The sequence below is a fragment of the Notamacropus eugenii genome, chromosome 4 (assembly GCF_028372415.1).
Source record: "Notamacropus eugenii isolate mMacEug1 chromosome 4, mMacEug1.pri_v2, whole genome shotgun sequence".
Classification (NCBI taxonomy): domain Eukaryota; kingdom Metazoa; phylum Chordata; class Mammalia; order Diprotodontia; family Macropodidae; genus Notamacropus; species Notamacropus eugenii.
Genome location: NC_092875.1, coordinates 24,111,140 through 24,124,713, shown reverse-complemented (window position 1 = coordinate 24,124,713; position 13,574 = coordinate 24,111,140).

Below are 13,574 nucleotides of genomic sequence, written 5' to 3'. Positions count from 1 at the left end.
TTTGCTGTTTACCTTTTCATGCTTCTCTTCATTCTTGTGTTTGAAAGTCAGATTTTCTTTTCAGCTCTGGTCTTTTCATCAAGAATGCTTGAAAGTCCTTTATTTCATTGAAAGACCACTTTTCCCCTGAAGTATTATACTCAGTTTTGCTGGGTAGGTGATTCTTGGTTTTAGTCCTAGTTCCTTTGATTTCTGGAATATCATATTCCATGCCCTTCAAACCCTTAATGTAGAAGCTCCTAGATCTTGTGTTATCCTGATTGTATTTCCACAATACTTGAATTGTTTCTTTCTAGCTGCTTGCAATATTTTCTCCTTGACCTGGGAACTCTGGAATTTGGCCACAATGTTCCTAGGAGTTTCTCTTTTTGGAACTCTTTCAGGTGGTGATTGGTGGATTCCTTGAATATTTATTTTGCCCTCTGGTTCTAGAATCTCAGGGCAGTTTTCCTGGATAATTTCATGAAAGATGATGTCTAGGCTCTTTTTTTGATCCTAGCTTTCAGGGAGTCCCATAATTTTTAAATTGTCTCTCCTGGATCTATTTTCCAGGTCAGTTGTTTTTCCAATGAGATATTTCACATTATCTTCCATTTTTTCATTCTTTTGGTTTTGTTTTGTGATTTCTTGGTTTCTCATAAAGTCATTAGCCTCCATCTGTTCCATTCTAATTTTGAAAGAACTATTTTCTTCAGTGAGCTTTTGAATCTCCTTTTCCATTTGGCTAATTCTGCTTTTGAAAGCATTCTTCTTCTCATTGGCTGTTTGAACCTCTTTTGCCAATTGAGTTAGCCTGTTTTTCAAGGTGTTATTTTCTTCAGCATTTTTTTGGATCCCCTTTAGCAAGGTGTTGACCTGCTTTTCATGCTTTGCTTGCATGTCTCTCATTTCTCTTCCCAGTTTTTCCTCCACCTCTCTAACTTGATTTTCAAAATCCTTTTTGAGCTCTTCCATGGCCTGAGCCCATTCAATATTTATTTTGGATGTTTGGGATACAGAAGCCTTGACTTCTGTGTCTTTCCCTGATGGTAAGCATTGTTCTTCCTCATCAGAAAGGATGGGAGGAGATATCTGTTCACCAAGAAAGTAAGCTTCTATGGTCTCTTTTTTTTCCCCTTTTCTGGGCATTTTTCCAGCCAGTTACTTGACTTCTGAGTTTCATTTCCACACCCACCTCGCCACCAGATCCACCCAGCTAGTGCTTGGGGTCTGAGATTCAAATGGTGCTTCCCAGCCTCAGGGCTTTGGGCAGGGGGTGGGGCTGCTATTCAGTGTGAGATTAAGTTCAGCTGCTTGGGTGAGGGCAGGGCCGCCACAATGGGCTCAGTTCCCTCAGGGGGTTTATGCAGAGACCTTCAACAATGGATCCAGGCTCCTGCCTGCTTTGGGAGCCTTTGTCCACTGCTGCCTCCACTGATGCCTCCTGAGGGGGCCTGAGTTATGGGGGACACTCCGCTCCCCCTCAGCGAGCTGAAAATACCCTTTCACTGACCTTTGGCACCTGTGGGTGGAGGGACCAGCACTGCTGCTGGAGATTCTGTCCCTGAAGCCTGCTGGTATTTGCTCCTCTCAGTGCCGCGCATCCAAGGCAGAGCTGGGCTCTGCTCCAGGTCTGGGGCATGATGGACCTTTTGGGTCAGTTTTTCAGGTCTCTCTGGAACAGAAATCTCCTCCACCCTGTTGTTCTGTGACTTCTGCTGCTCCAGAATTTGTTGGGAGTTCTTCTTTATAGGTATTTTATGGGCTGTGGGTTTGGAGCTAGCATATGTGTATCTTTCTACTCCACCATCTTGGCTCCTCCCCCTGGAGTTTTCTTGACAGAGATACTGGAGGGATTTGCTATTTCCTTCTTCAGCTCATTTTACAGATGAGGAAACTGAGGTAAACAGGGTTTAGTGACTTGCCCAGGATCACACCTCTAGTTCAGATGTATACCTTAACAAAGGTTCCTTCTCAATAACTAGACAAAACATTTAGCCAGAGCTTGCTAAATTCTGGAGATACAAACACAAGATAGTATCTGCTCTTGAGGGGTTTATATTCTTTTAAAAATTTTTTAATGAACAAAAATCTATTTTCTTCCCTTTGTCTCTCCTGGCCCTTGGAAATAAAAAATAAAAATAAAAAACAAAATTGATGCTATAAAAGCATATTCAAGTAAAACAAATTCTTAAACTGGTGTTCAAAAGATATGTCTCACTTTGCACACTGAATCTGTCCCCTCTCTGTCAGGAGGTGAGCAGCATGTATTGATATGGCTCCTCTGGAATCATGGTCAGTCACTGTGTTGTTCTTAAGTTTTTCCAAAATGTTTATTTTATATTGTTGTTTTTCCTATATTAATTATTCTGGTTTTACTCATTTTGCGTGAATCAGTTTATATGAATCTTTTCAAGCTTCTCTGAAACTGTCTTTGGGAGTCCAATCCATTCATGTATCAATTTCTTGGATCTTTTCCCAATTGCTGAAGGAGCTGACATTCCAAAAGGTGAAGAAAAAACAGAAAGAGGAAGTGGGAAGGGGAAAGTGTGTGGTGTGGTGTGGAGATGGCTGGAAAGTGACCTGGAGGTCATTGGGCAAGATCAAGTGAAAGTTCACTTGGCAGAGTCTGGGATTCTAAACCTCCCCTTTCAGTGGTCATCCAGCCTTTGAATGAAGCCCGTTTGGGCAGTCCATCCAACTATGGGACAGCTCTCCTTGTTAGAAAGTTTTTCCCTGACACCTATCCTAGACTTGTTTTGTTGCAATGTCTCCCTATTACATCTGTCTCTTGCCTCTGTGACTCACACAGCTTACTTCTGGACTCTGCCTTTTAGAACCGTGAACTTCCTCCAAGGCTTAGGTCAAGTGTGGCCACCTAGAGAAAGATATCTGAGATCCCTACTGAGTTGTTAGTTTGCTGTGTTCTCTGACTATCTCATATATTTACTTATATGTTTCCAAAGCTTCTTGAGGGCAGGGACTTTAAAAAAAATTGATGTCTTTAAAAAATGAATTGGTGACTTACACACAGTAGCTACTTAACAAAATGCTTATTGAATTGAGTTGATCAACCTATTCTGACATGTGATCTTATGAGGAGTCTTTCCCTTCTTCCTTTTCTTGGTTCTTGATTGGAAAGAGAATGGTGAGGGAAAGGGAAAAGTCAAGGAAGACTGGAGTTCTGACCATAGGTGACTGCTGCCCTTTACAGAAATGTAGAATTGGGGGAAGTGGGTTGAGGGTGGAAAATTTTGAGTAAAGTCAAAGTTTGAGGAGCTTGGTGGGATGTCTAGGGGGAGACATTCAGCAGACCTTTGGAGAAATAATCTGGTCTGGTGACTCTCTGATTACTAATATCACACGAGACATAAAATGGAAGACATGCTCACCAAGGGTATTCACATTATGGAGGAGGTCTGGTGCACATAGAATCTCAGTCAAGGAGGTTTTCCTTAGGATGGTGAAATCTACTCTCTTTTGTACACAATACTGTGATAACAGAACTTTCTCAGGCTAACTACACTATATCCCTTTCCAATCTCAATCTTGTTGTTAACCAAGTCAGCTCCATGCTGCCCACTCTCTCAAATCTCTCGCTCTCTTATTCATTGTTTCTCATCTCTTGCCAAACCTCAGCCTCCAATTACATCTGCTTCCTATATTCCCATGAAAATGCTACTGAACAGAACAGGAGGATGTCCCACAGTTGGGCTGATCAGATTTGTTTACCATTCTAAAATGTGCCCTCGCTGTGCCAAGACAATCCTTTGATTTCTCGATATCACTCCCAACTCTCTCCTCCTTTTCCTTAGTCCCTAATGATGAAGTATCCCTTCTCCTTGGGAAGGCTAAGCCATCTCCATGTGCCCTTGATTCCATCACCTTCTTCTTCTTCTTCAGCAGATTGTCCCCACAGTCATCCTTGTGCTCTCTGTAACCTTCAATCTCTCCCTAGCTCCTTTGTTGTTGCTTATAAGCACACCCAAGTTTGTCTCATTCCTAAAAAGCTGTCACTTGTCACAACCTTTCCTACTAGCTAATGCCCTATACCTTTCTTATACCAAACTCCTAGAGAGAACTGCCTATGTCATAGTAACTACCTTCACTTCCTTTTCTCTCACTCATTCTTCAACCCTTTGCAGTCTGGCTTCTGAATTTCATCACTGAAATTCTCTCCTCAGGTTACCAAAGACCTTCAAGTTGTCCAATCTGATGCTCTTTTTCTCAGTTTTCATCTTTCTTGACCTCCACTACATTGAATACCATTGACCATACTCTTTCTGGTTAGTCACTCCTCTCTGGTTTTCTTTTCTTTTTGGACACTGCCCTCTCTTGTCTCTCTCTTCTCACCTGTTTGACCACTCTTTCTCCATCTTCTTTGCCAGCTGTTAATACATATCACAACTCCTCACAGTGGGTTTTCTTCAAGGCTCTCTCTCTACTCTTGCTTGGTGACCTTATCAGCTGTGAGGATAATTATCATCTCCAAACAGAAGACTCACAAATCCCTAGGTCTAGTCAGAGTCCTCCCCATGAGATTCAGTTCAGCATCACCATTTGTCCGTTGGATATCTCAGACTGGTTGTCCTGGAGATATTTCAGACTTAACATACCTAAAATAGAACCTATTTCCACTTTCCCCCAAAACCTAAACTTCCTTATTTCTTATCCCACCATTCTCATCCTCTAACTTTTCAACTGCTCCTCATCCCAGATTGAAAATCTGTTACCAAATCTTGTCATCTCTGCCTCTACAATATGTCTTGCCTCTGACACTTTCTCTCATTTCCCACAGTGAACAACTTAGCACAGAACTCATCACCTCTCAACTAGATTGATGCAATGGTGGTTAAGAATTGGGGACTCCTCACTGGTCTCTGTGTCTCAAGTATCTCCCTAGTTCAGTCCATCTTCCCCACTGTTTACAAAGTGATTTTCTTTAAGCACAGATTTGACCCTGTCCAACCCCACCCCACCCCCTCAGTTAAGTTCAGTGGTTTCCCACTGTCTTCAGTATAAAATATGAATTTGTTTAGTTTTGAAAGCTTGGCACACTCAACCTCCAGCCTTTCTTTCCAATTAGTCTTCTCTCTGTCTCTTACATGATGTTCCATTTCCATCTCTGTACCTTTGAACTGGTTGTCCCCATTCCTCGAATGTACTCCCTCTTTATCTTAACCTCATAGCAGAATCCTCTTTTCCTTCAAGGTATATCACTTTCTGTAGGAAGTCTCTGTAGACCCCCCCCCTTCCATATTATCTGTATTCACCTGCTTTATTGGTATTAGTTCACTTTATAGTTACTCTTTATACACCTTTATATAAGATACTCTATTTACTTGTTGTTTTCATTAGAATGTGAGCTCTTTGAAAGCAGAGATGATATTATTTGTTGTATTTGTATCTCCAGCACTTGGTACAATCCCTGAAATGTAGTGGTACCCATGTACTGGCTGATTGCTTGATCAACTTCAGGAACATTATAGTTATTCCTTCATGAAATTCCAAATCACTCAGAAATTTGGTCTAACTATCCACACAGGAAAAGCCAAGTGGATGAATAAATCAAGTGAAGTCAACTTTTACAGCTTAACCATCAGCACAATATACTACCCTAACCCTACTTTACATTCCACTCCTGCTATCTTCTTGCCACCCCATCACCTTCTGTTGCACCCTCTGATTCAATGGACCTTGCCATCTGCCCTGTTGCACGCACACACCTCCTCCTTAATGATTAACTAGATCTGAAACTGTTATTAAAGTAATGTTACCATTACTACTGGAAAAGGCATGTCAATCAACTCACTCATAGATCCATTCATGTCCTTGTGACCCCCAAACCAAAGTTTTCTTGTCTGTAAAATGGGGATAATAATAGCACCTATCAAATCAAAGTTTTCTTGTCTGTAAAATGGGGATAATAATAGCACCTACCTCTTAGGTGGTCTTGAGGCCAAAACAAGATAATATTTGCAAAACGTACTTTGCAAATCTAAAAGTACTACAGAAATGCTAGCTGTGGGTATTAGAAAACCTTAAAGTGGTATATAAATGGCTAGCTATAATAATAGTAAGGCCATCCAGGTGGCACAGTGGATAGAGTGCCAAGCCTGGAATGGGGAAGACCCTAGTTTAAATCTGACCTAGTTTGCCTCAGTTTCTTCATTTGTAAAATGAGCTGGAGGAGAACATGGCAAACCACTTCACTATCTTTGCCAAGAAAATCCTAAATGGGGTCATGAAGAATTGGACATGACTGAAAAGGCTCAACACCAACAGAGTTCCAGTGTCTAGTTAGGACCGATATCAGTAATGCTGTCTGATGAGACTGGGCCTCTTCCCTGGGGAGGAATCTAAGACACTAAAGGAATTCTAGCAACCTTTGTGTTTGGCCTTATCTGACCTACTCCTGATCTGTGTATTCAAAGTTGCCTGAGGTTTGTTTTCCCTAGGTTGGTGTATTTGAAATGGATTCCAACTCCCTTTATCTTCATATACAACCCACCTAGTCACTTATAGCCTTGGGCCAACCAGAGTTGGGTGGTATCCATTCAGAACTGACTTCTCAAGGGCGGTGAGATGCATTTCCTAGATCCAGATCCAGATTAGAACCTGAGGGCCACTGGGAGGCAGAATGTATGTCTCCTTATATCTTTCTTGTATGACTGATTATGCCTATAGGAGGTTCTTAAGCTATCAATAAATCTTTGTTGTTAGATAGACTGAGTATGGACCTTTTTGCCTCTGCTCTTTGAAATCCCCAGAGAGCACCACAGAATCTGAGAGTTGGAAGGGGTCTCAGAAGCCAAAATACACACAAAAGGAATCTTCACTGTCAGAGAGCTGACAAAGACTCACTCATCCAAGCTCTGCTTGAAGCTCTCCAGGAGGGGGGACCCCCCACCTCCCCAGGCAGCCCCTTCCTCTGGGGGCCTTCCTTCTTAGGAAGGTTTGCCTGACAGCAAACCTAAAAATGGATCTCCTTGCTTCTGGTTCTGTCCCCTGAGGTCAAGCAGAGCAAGCCTAATAATCCCTTTTCCAAAAGATGGCTCAAATTCTTGAACCCTTGTTTCCATGTAATCTTTTGCATCTGTCCAGTTGCTGGACACATCCAGCTCAATTTGTCCTATTCCTCCCACTAATGAAATTAGACCATTTAGTCCAGCCCCTTTGTTTTACTGATGGGGAAAATGAGACCCGGAGAGACTGAGTAATATACCTAAAGTTACATACGTAAGAAATTAGAGCACTGAGATTTGGAGCCAGAAGCCAGGATTTGAATCCAGCTCTCTTTCTACTACTCCACAAGGGACTTCGGATAATTAATTACCTTCCACTTCAGAGATGAGGAAACGGGGCCCCAAAGAAGTGACTTGCCCGAGAGGGGATGGGAAGGTGGCAAAGCTAATATTGCTACTCATGCCTTCTGACTCTGAATCCTGTGCCCTGTCCGGTGTACCCTATTTCCTTTCCTCAAAGGGCCGCCATGTGGGTGAAATAAGATCATAGATTTGGGAGTGTTTTGCCAAGTTAAAAGACCTACAGAAATGCAGGATTGTGCAATGTGATTATTTGGCCTGCCTTGTTTAATGCACATAGATGAGAAGAAACATAGATAGGAGTCAATTTATGTCATTCAATCAATAAGCATTTATTAAACACCTAGTATGTATCAGTTACTATGTTAAGTGGATATAAAAAGAGGCAAAAAGAGAGTTCTTGCCCTCAAGGAACTTACACGCTTTGATAAGGGAGACAAAATGCAAGCATCTATATCTATGTCTAATCTATATCTATATCTATATCCATATCTATAGCTATACCTATGTTGTATCTATCACTCTACTCATTCATCCTCTCTATCATATCTCTGTCTGTCACTCTATCTCTCTGTGTCTCTGTCTCCCAAGCTATATACAGGAAATAATCCACAGAGGGAAAACAGAGGAGTTGGGGAAGGCTTCCTGTAAAAGATTGAATTTTAGTTGGGAATTAAAGGAAGCCAAGGAAGTCAGTAGGTGGAGCTGGGAGGTAAAGTGTTCCTGGAATGGAGGAGAAACAGAGGGACTGTCCAGAGCCAATGATGGAGGGTCTTGCTTGTAGGAAAGCCAGGAGGCCAGTGTCAGTGGATCAAAGAGTATGAGGTGGTGTAAGAAGGTGTAAGAAGACTGGAAAGGAGGGTGGGGGGAGATTATTAGGAAAAACACCCCAGCTTTTGGTCCAATGGGCAAATATCTTTTTGGAGCATATCTTCCTGTTCTTGTAGTAAACACTTCTCTTTGCTATAATACATAAATAATAGTGGTCATAATGTACAATACCCGCCAGTGTGGTCCAAGGGTTGCTATGTAGACAACCATCCATCCCTCACAACACTGAGAAGGAGACAGGGAAGTGAGGAGCCAGGGAGGGTGACTGTCATAAACTGATTTCCCAACTGCATTATCCTATTAAGAGCCATTACTGTATAGTTTAAGGCTTCTTGGCACTGTGAAACCTTTACCAGATGATCTGACAGGAGCTGGCGGCTCATTTTCCTTCCCTTTTTAAGGCATGATGGAGCAGGGACAAAATGAGGAGATATCAGAAGTGACCCTTCCACTGTTGGGGACAAGGAAGCAGGGCGTCCAAAGTGGTACCACCTGCTGGCAACTTACAGTACCTAATTCCATTTACAGCTGCTCAGAAGACCAGCATCAGTTCTCTCATCTATAAACTGTGATTCTCATAACAACCCTAACTCACAGTAAAATCAAGGCTTAATTTATTATTTTGCTGATTGTCTTAACTCATGAGATCTATGAAGAAAATATTAATGCAGATCCTTCTAATTTGTAGTTAATGCTGTAAAGCAATGCTGTAAAGCACTATAGAATGTGGATCTCCTTTTCCTCCACCTTCATCTTCATCATCCTCATCTTATTCTTTTTCTGGAGATCATTTATTCTGACTTCTTCACTTTAAAGATTAGGAATTAAGGTCTGTAGAGCAAAAAGTGATGGAATTTGCAAAGAGGCATATTCAACTCTGGGTAAGGAAAACCTTAGAAATTAAACTTTCCCCGCATGAGATGGACTGTCTGGGAGGTAGTGGGCTCCTTGTCAATGGAAGTCTCTAACTGGAAGCTGTGTCCACCTAGGATGGATGTCATCAGTGGTCTTTCCATTATAGAGCCGCCTTTTATTCACTTTACTCTTTTCCCATGGACTAACATTAACAAACCTGAGGTGTCTTGTTTTACTTCTGATTAATTGTCAGTGAGTAGTGGGGATTCTTTTGCATGTCTGGATTGGACTAGACAGTCCTTCATGTCCCTTTCAACTAGTTATTTGCTAGAAAATATTTTAAAACCAGCCCTCCAAAAAAAAAGTATACACTATGCAATTTTGTTTTGGTTTTGGTTTTTGGAGGCAATCGAGGTCAAATGACTTGCCTAGGGTCACACAGCTAGTAAATATTTGAGGCTGGATTTCAACTCAGGTCTTCCTGATTCCAGGGTAAGTTCTCTATCCACTGTACCATCTAGCTGCCCCCTTGTTCTTGTTTATGCATTTTAAAGTTTATAATCTGCATGAACATTTTCTTCATCAATTTTATGAGTTAAGACAATCAGTAAAATAATAAATTAAGCCCTGAATTGACTGATGAACTCTGAGTGCAGATTGAAGCATATTGTTTTTCACTTTATTTTCCTTTTTTAAATCAATATGGCTGATGTGGAAATGTTTTGCATGGCATCACATGTATAATGTGTGTCATATTTCTTGCCTTCTCAATGAGGGGTAGAAGCATAGAGGGAGGAAGAGAATTTGGAACTAAAAAAACCCAACTCTGATTTATAACATTTGCCAGTTTTCAAAGTGTAAATACTCACACTGAAAATTGAACTGTCAGCTCTCTAGGGCAGGTAAAAGCTGGCTCCAGCACACCTCTGCTTCCAACTCTGGAAAGCTGTGATTTTGTGGTCATTCTTCCAATCTCTTGGGTTCTTAACTTAGCTGCCATCTTTTGCACTGACCCTCTTTCCGTTCACACAGGTTTTATTTAAGGAGGTAGAAAAGGCAAGATTTGACTCCTGATTGGAAAAGTGGAAGTGTGAGGAATAGAGTAGGATGCCAGAGGGAACAGTCTTGGAAGCCTGGAAGGATGGGGGTGCATTTGACAGAAAGAACGATACAATCCCAGAATCTCAGAGGCCATGTGGTCATTTTCCATTTGTATTCTGAGCTCTCAATACAGCACTTTGCACATAGTAGGCACATAAAAACGGTTTTTGAATGAATGAAACTGTACCTGAACATAGCAACAGTAATAGCTAGAATTTACATAGCATTTTAAAGTTTGCAAAGCACCCTATCTGTATTATCTCATTTGATCCTCACAGTAGCCCATTCCCATTTTACAGATGAGGAACCTGAGGCTAAGGGATATGCCCCAGCTCATACGTCTAGTGAAAGTCTGAGGCAAGATTTGAGCTCCAGTCCCAGTTCTCAGAGCACTGTGCCAGCTGCTTGGCTTTTGTCTTTCATTCTCAAAGAGGACCAAAATGACATCACCATGATAAAGTGAAATTTCAATGTGTCTGACTGTTGGGCACAAATAATCCGAATGAATATTTGAGGTGGATACTAAAATTTGTGCATCCTACATTTACTTTGTGCTGTCTCAATTCTGCTTCGCTCATAGAGCACAGCACCTTTTCTGATGTGGGCACACCATACCAGTGTTTCCCACGTTGCACAGTCAAATCCAAAATCTTGAGAGTGTCCTTATATCATTTCTTCTGGCCACCATGTGATTGCCTGCCCCATGTGAGTTCTCCATAAAATAGTCTTTTTGGCAAGCGTACATTTTGCATTTGAACAATGTGGCCAGCCCATCTGAGTTGTGCTCTTTGAAGCATAGTTTGAATGCTTGGCAATTCAGCTCAAACAAAGACCTCAGTGACTGGTACCTTATCCTGCCAGGTGATCCTCAGAATCTTCCTAAGACAGTTCAAATGGAAGTGATTCAGTTTCCTGGCATGGCACTGGTAGACTGTCCATGTTTCACAGGCATACAACAATGAGGTCAGTATAATGACCCTGTAGACCTTCAGCTTGGTAGTCAGTCTAGTACCTCTTGTCTCCCAAACTTTTCTTCAGAGTCTCCCAAACACTGAGCTAGCTCTGACAATGTGTGCATCAACCTCATTGTCAATGTGTACATCCCTGAAAAGTACACTACCAAGGTAAGTGAACTTATCCACAGCATTCAAAACTTCTCTATTTGTTGTAACCGATGCTTCCACATACAGATGGTGTGGTGGTGACTGATGGAGCACCTGTGTTTGCTTGGTGTTGATTATTAGCACAGGCAGCAGAGAATTGATCCATACTTTGTTGCATCTCAACTTCAGAGGCTGCATTGAGTACACAATCATCTGCAAACAGAAAATCATGCACCAACACTCCCTCCACTTTGGTCTTGGCTTGTAGCCTTTTCAAATTGAAGAACTTGCCATCAGTACGGTAGTTGACCTTGATGCCATGTTGATCCTTACTGAAAGTATTTGACAACCTGTCTGAAAACATCATGCTAAAAAGCATGGGAGCAAGCACACAGCCCTGTTTCACTCCACTGGTGACTGGGAAGGCAAGAAAGCATTGTTCACTATCCAAAACCCGGGCAAACATGCCACCATGAAATTGACATACAATATTGATGAACTTCTCCAGGCAGTCAAATTTTGACATAATTTTCCATAAGCCCTCTCGACTGACAGTGTCAAAGGCCTTGGTCAGATCTACAAACGTTGTGTACAGACCTCTGTTCTGCTCCTGGCATTTCTCCTGGAGTTGCCGGGCAGCAAACACCCTATAGACTGTTCCTTGGCCCTTTCTGAAGCCACACTGGTTCTCAGGTATATGACCATCTTCCAGGTGAAGAATCAGTCTATTAAGGAGAACTCTAGCAAGAACTTTGCCAGCTAGCTGCCTCTGGAATCAAAGGCCCTGGGTTTAAATCTTGCTCTGATATTTATCTATGTGACCTTGGACACAACTCCAATGCATCTCAGCTTCCTCCCTTGTAAAATGAGGGGGTTGGATTAGGTGGGTTTTGAAGTTCCTTCTAGATCTCCGATCTTATGTATAAGCTTGGGGAGGTCATTTAACCTCCATAGGCCTCAGTTTCTCCAATCCTTAAAATGAAATTATATGGCTTTCCAGCTCCAGGCCTATGTTCTATTTTTGATGGTGGGAAGGTGACTTCTCCAATTTGGGGAAATGTCCTCAGTTTCCTCATCTGTAAAATGAGGAGGTTAGCCTGAAGAGTCTCTGATGTCCCTTCTAACTGTGTGGCTAGGAAATTATGATCTCTCTCCAGTATCCCCAAGGCTTTCAGTGATGGACATCCTCCTACCATCGGAGGCCATCTATTTGTCTCCAAAGTCGATGGTCTTTCCATTACAGAGCTGCTTTTTATGCTCTTTATTCTTTCCCCATTGACTAACATTAACATTCCAGAGCTGTCTTGTTTTATTTCCCATTGATCTCCAATGAGGAGAGGCTCCCAAACGTTAGCTGATTTTTTTTCTGCTGTCCAACCCAACTTTCTGAAGTAATGACTTCTAACAAACTCTTAGCCACACTCAGCAGCTCAATATTTAAAGGGAACCTGTGGGGAACATTTCTGAAGAGCAAGACACCTCTTGTAGTGTGGTGAATAATTACTTTCTGCTCATCTATTTTTAAGATAGGCTTCCTGAATACTCAGTCCAATCAACAGTGGAATTTAATCCACATAGGAACTCCTGCTATGGATCCTTGGGGTTATTAGTGGGTCTTAGGTCATTAACTTCCCTTGCAAGCCAACAAGTATTTGTGAAGCTTCTACTATGTGCCTGGCACTGTGCTATGCTCTAGGAACACAAGTAGAAAGAAAGGCAATGACTGCCTTCAAGGAGCTTATGTTCTAATGAAGAAAAACACATAAAAGGGAGCTGAAAAGGAGGAGGAAGAAGGTACCCAAAGGATAGAGAAAGAAGTCTTTAGAACCAGGAGTGGAGCTCAGAGAAGAATGACGGAGTTAGCACAGCTCACCTGGGTACTTTCCTTATAAGGACTTACAAGAAGAACTAACCATTTACAGAATGGGGCCATGGGACAGGATCTTCCAAGGTGAGAAGGCTGGTGGAATCTGGTGGAGAAGTATTACACAGAACCTCAAAGTGTCAGAACTGAGACGGGGTTTAAAACAGAGGATGTTAGAATTGAGAGAACCCTTAGAACACAGAATGTCAAATCTGGGAGAGGCCCTAGAACAGCGAATGTCAGAGCTTGGAGGGGCCTTAGAATAGGGAATGTCAGAGCCAGAAGAAACTGGAGAGGTTCTTGTGTCCAGTTCTTTCTTTTTATATATGGGGAAATTGAGGGAGTTTAAGTGATTTGCTTAAGAAGACGTGGGCCCCAAGTGTTCGATACAAGACTTCAACCAACATCTCTTTATTTAGAGTCCTGTGCTCTTTTCACTACACTGAGCTAAACTTTGTTCTCTCCAAAAATTCATCCTAATATAATTTTGGAAGAGCCAGTTTATCCAGGAGGTCT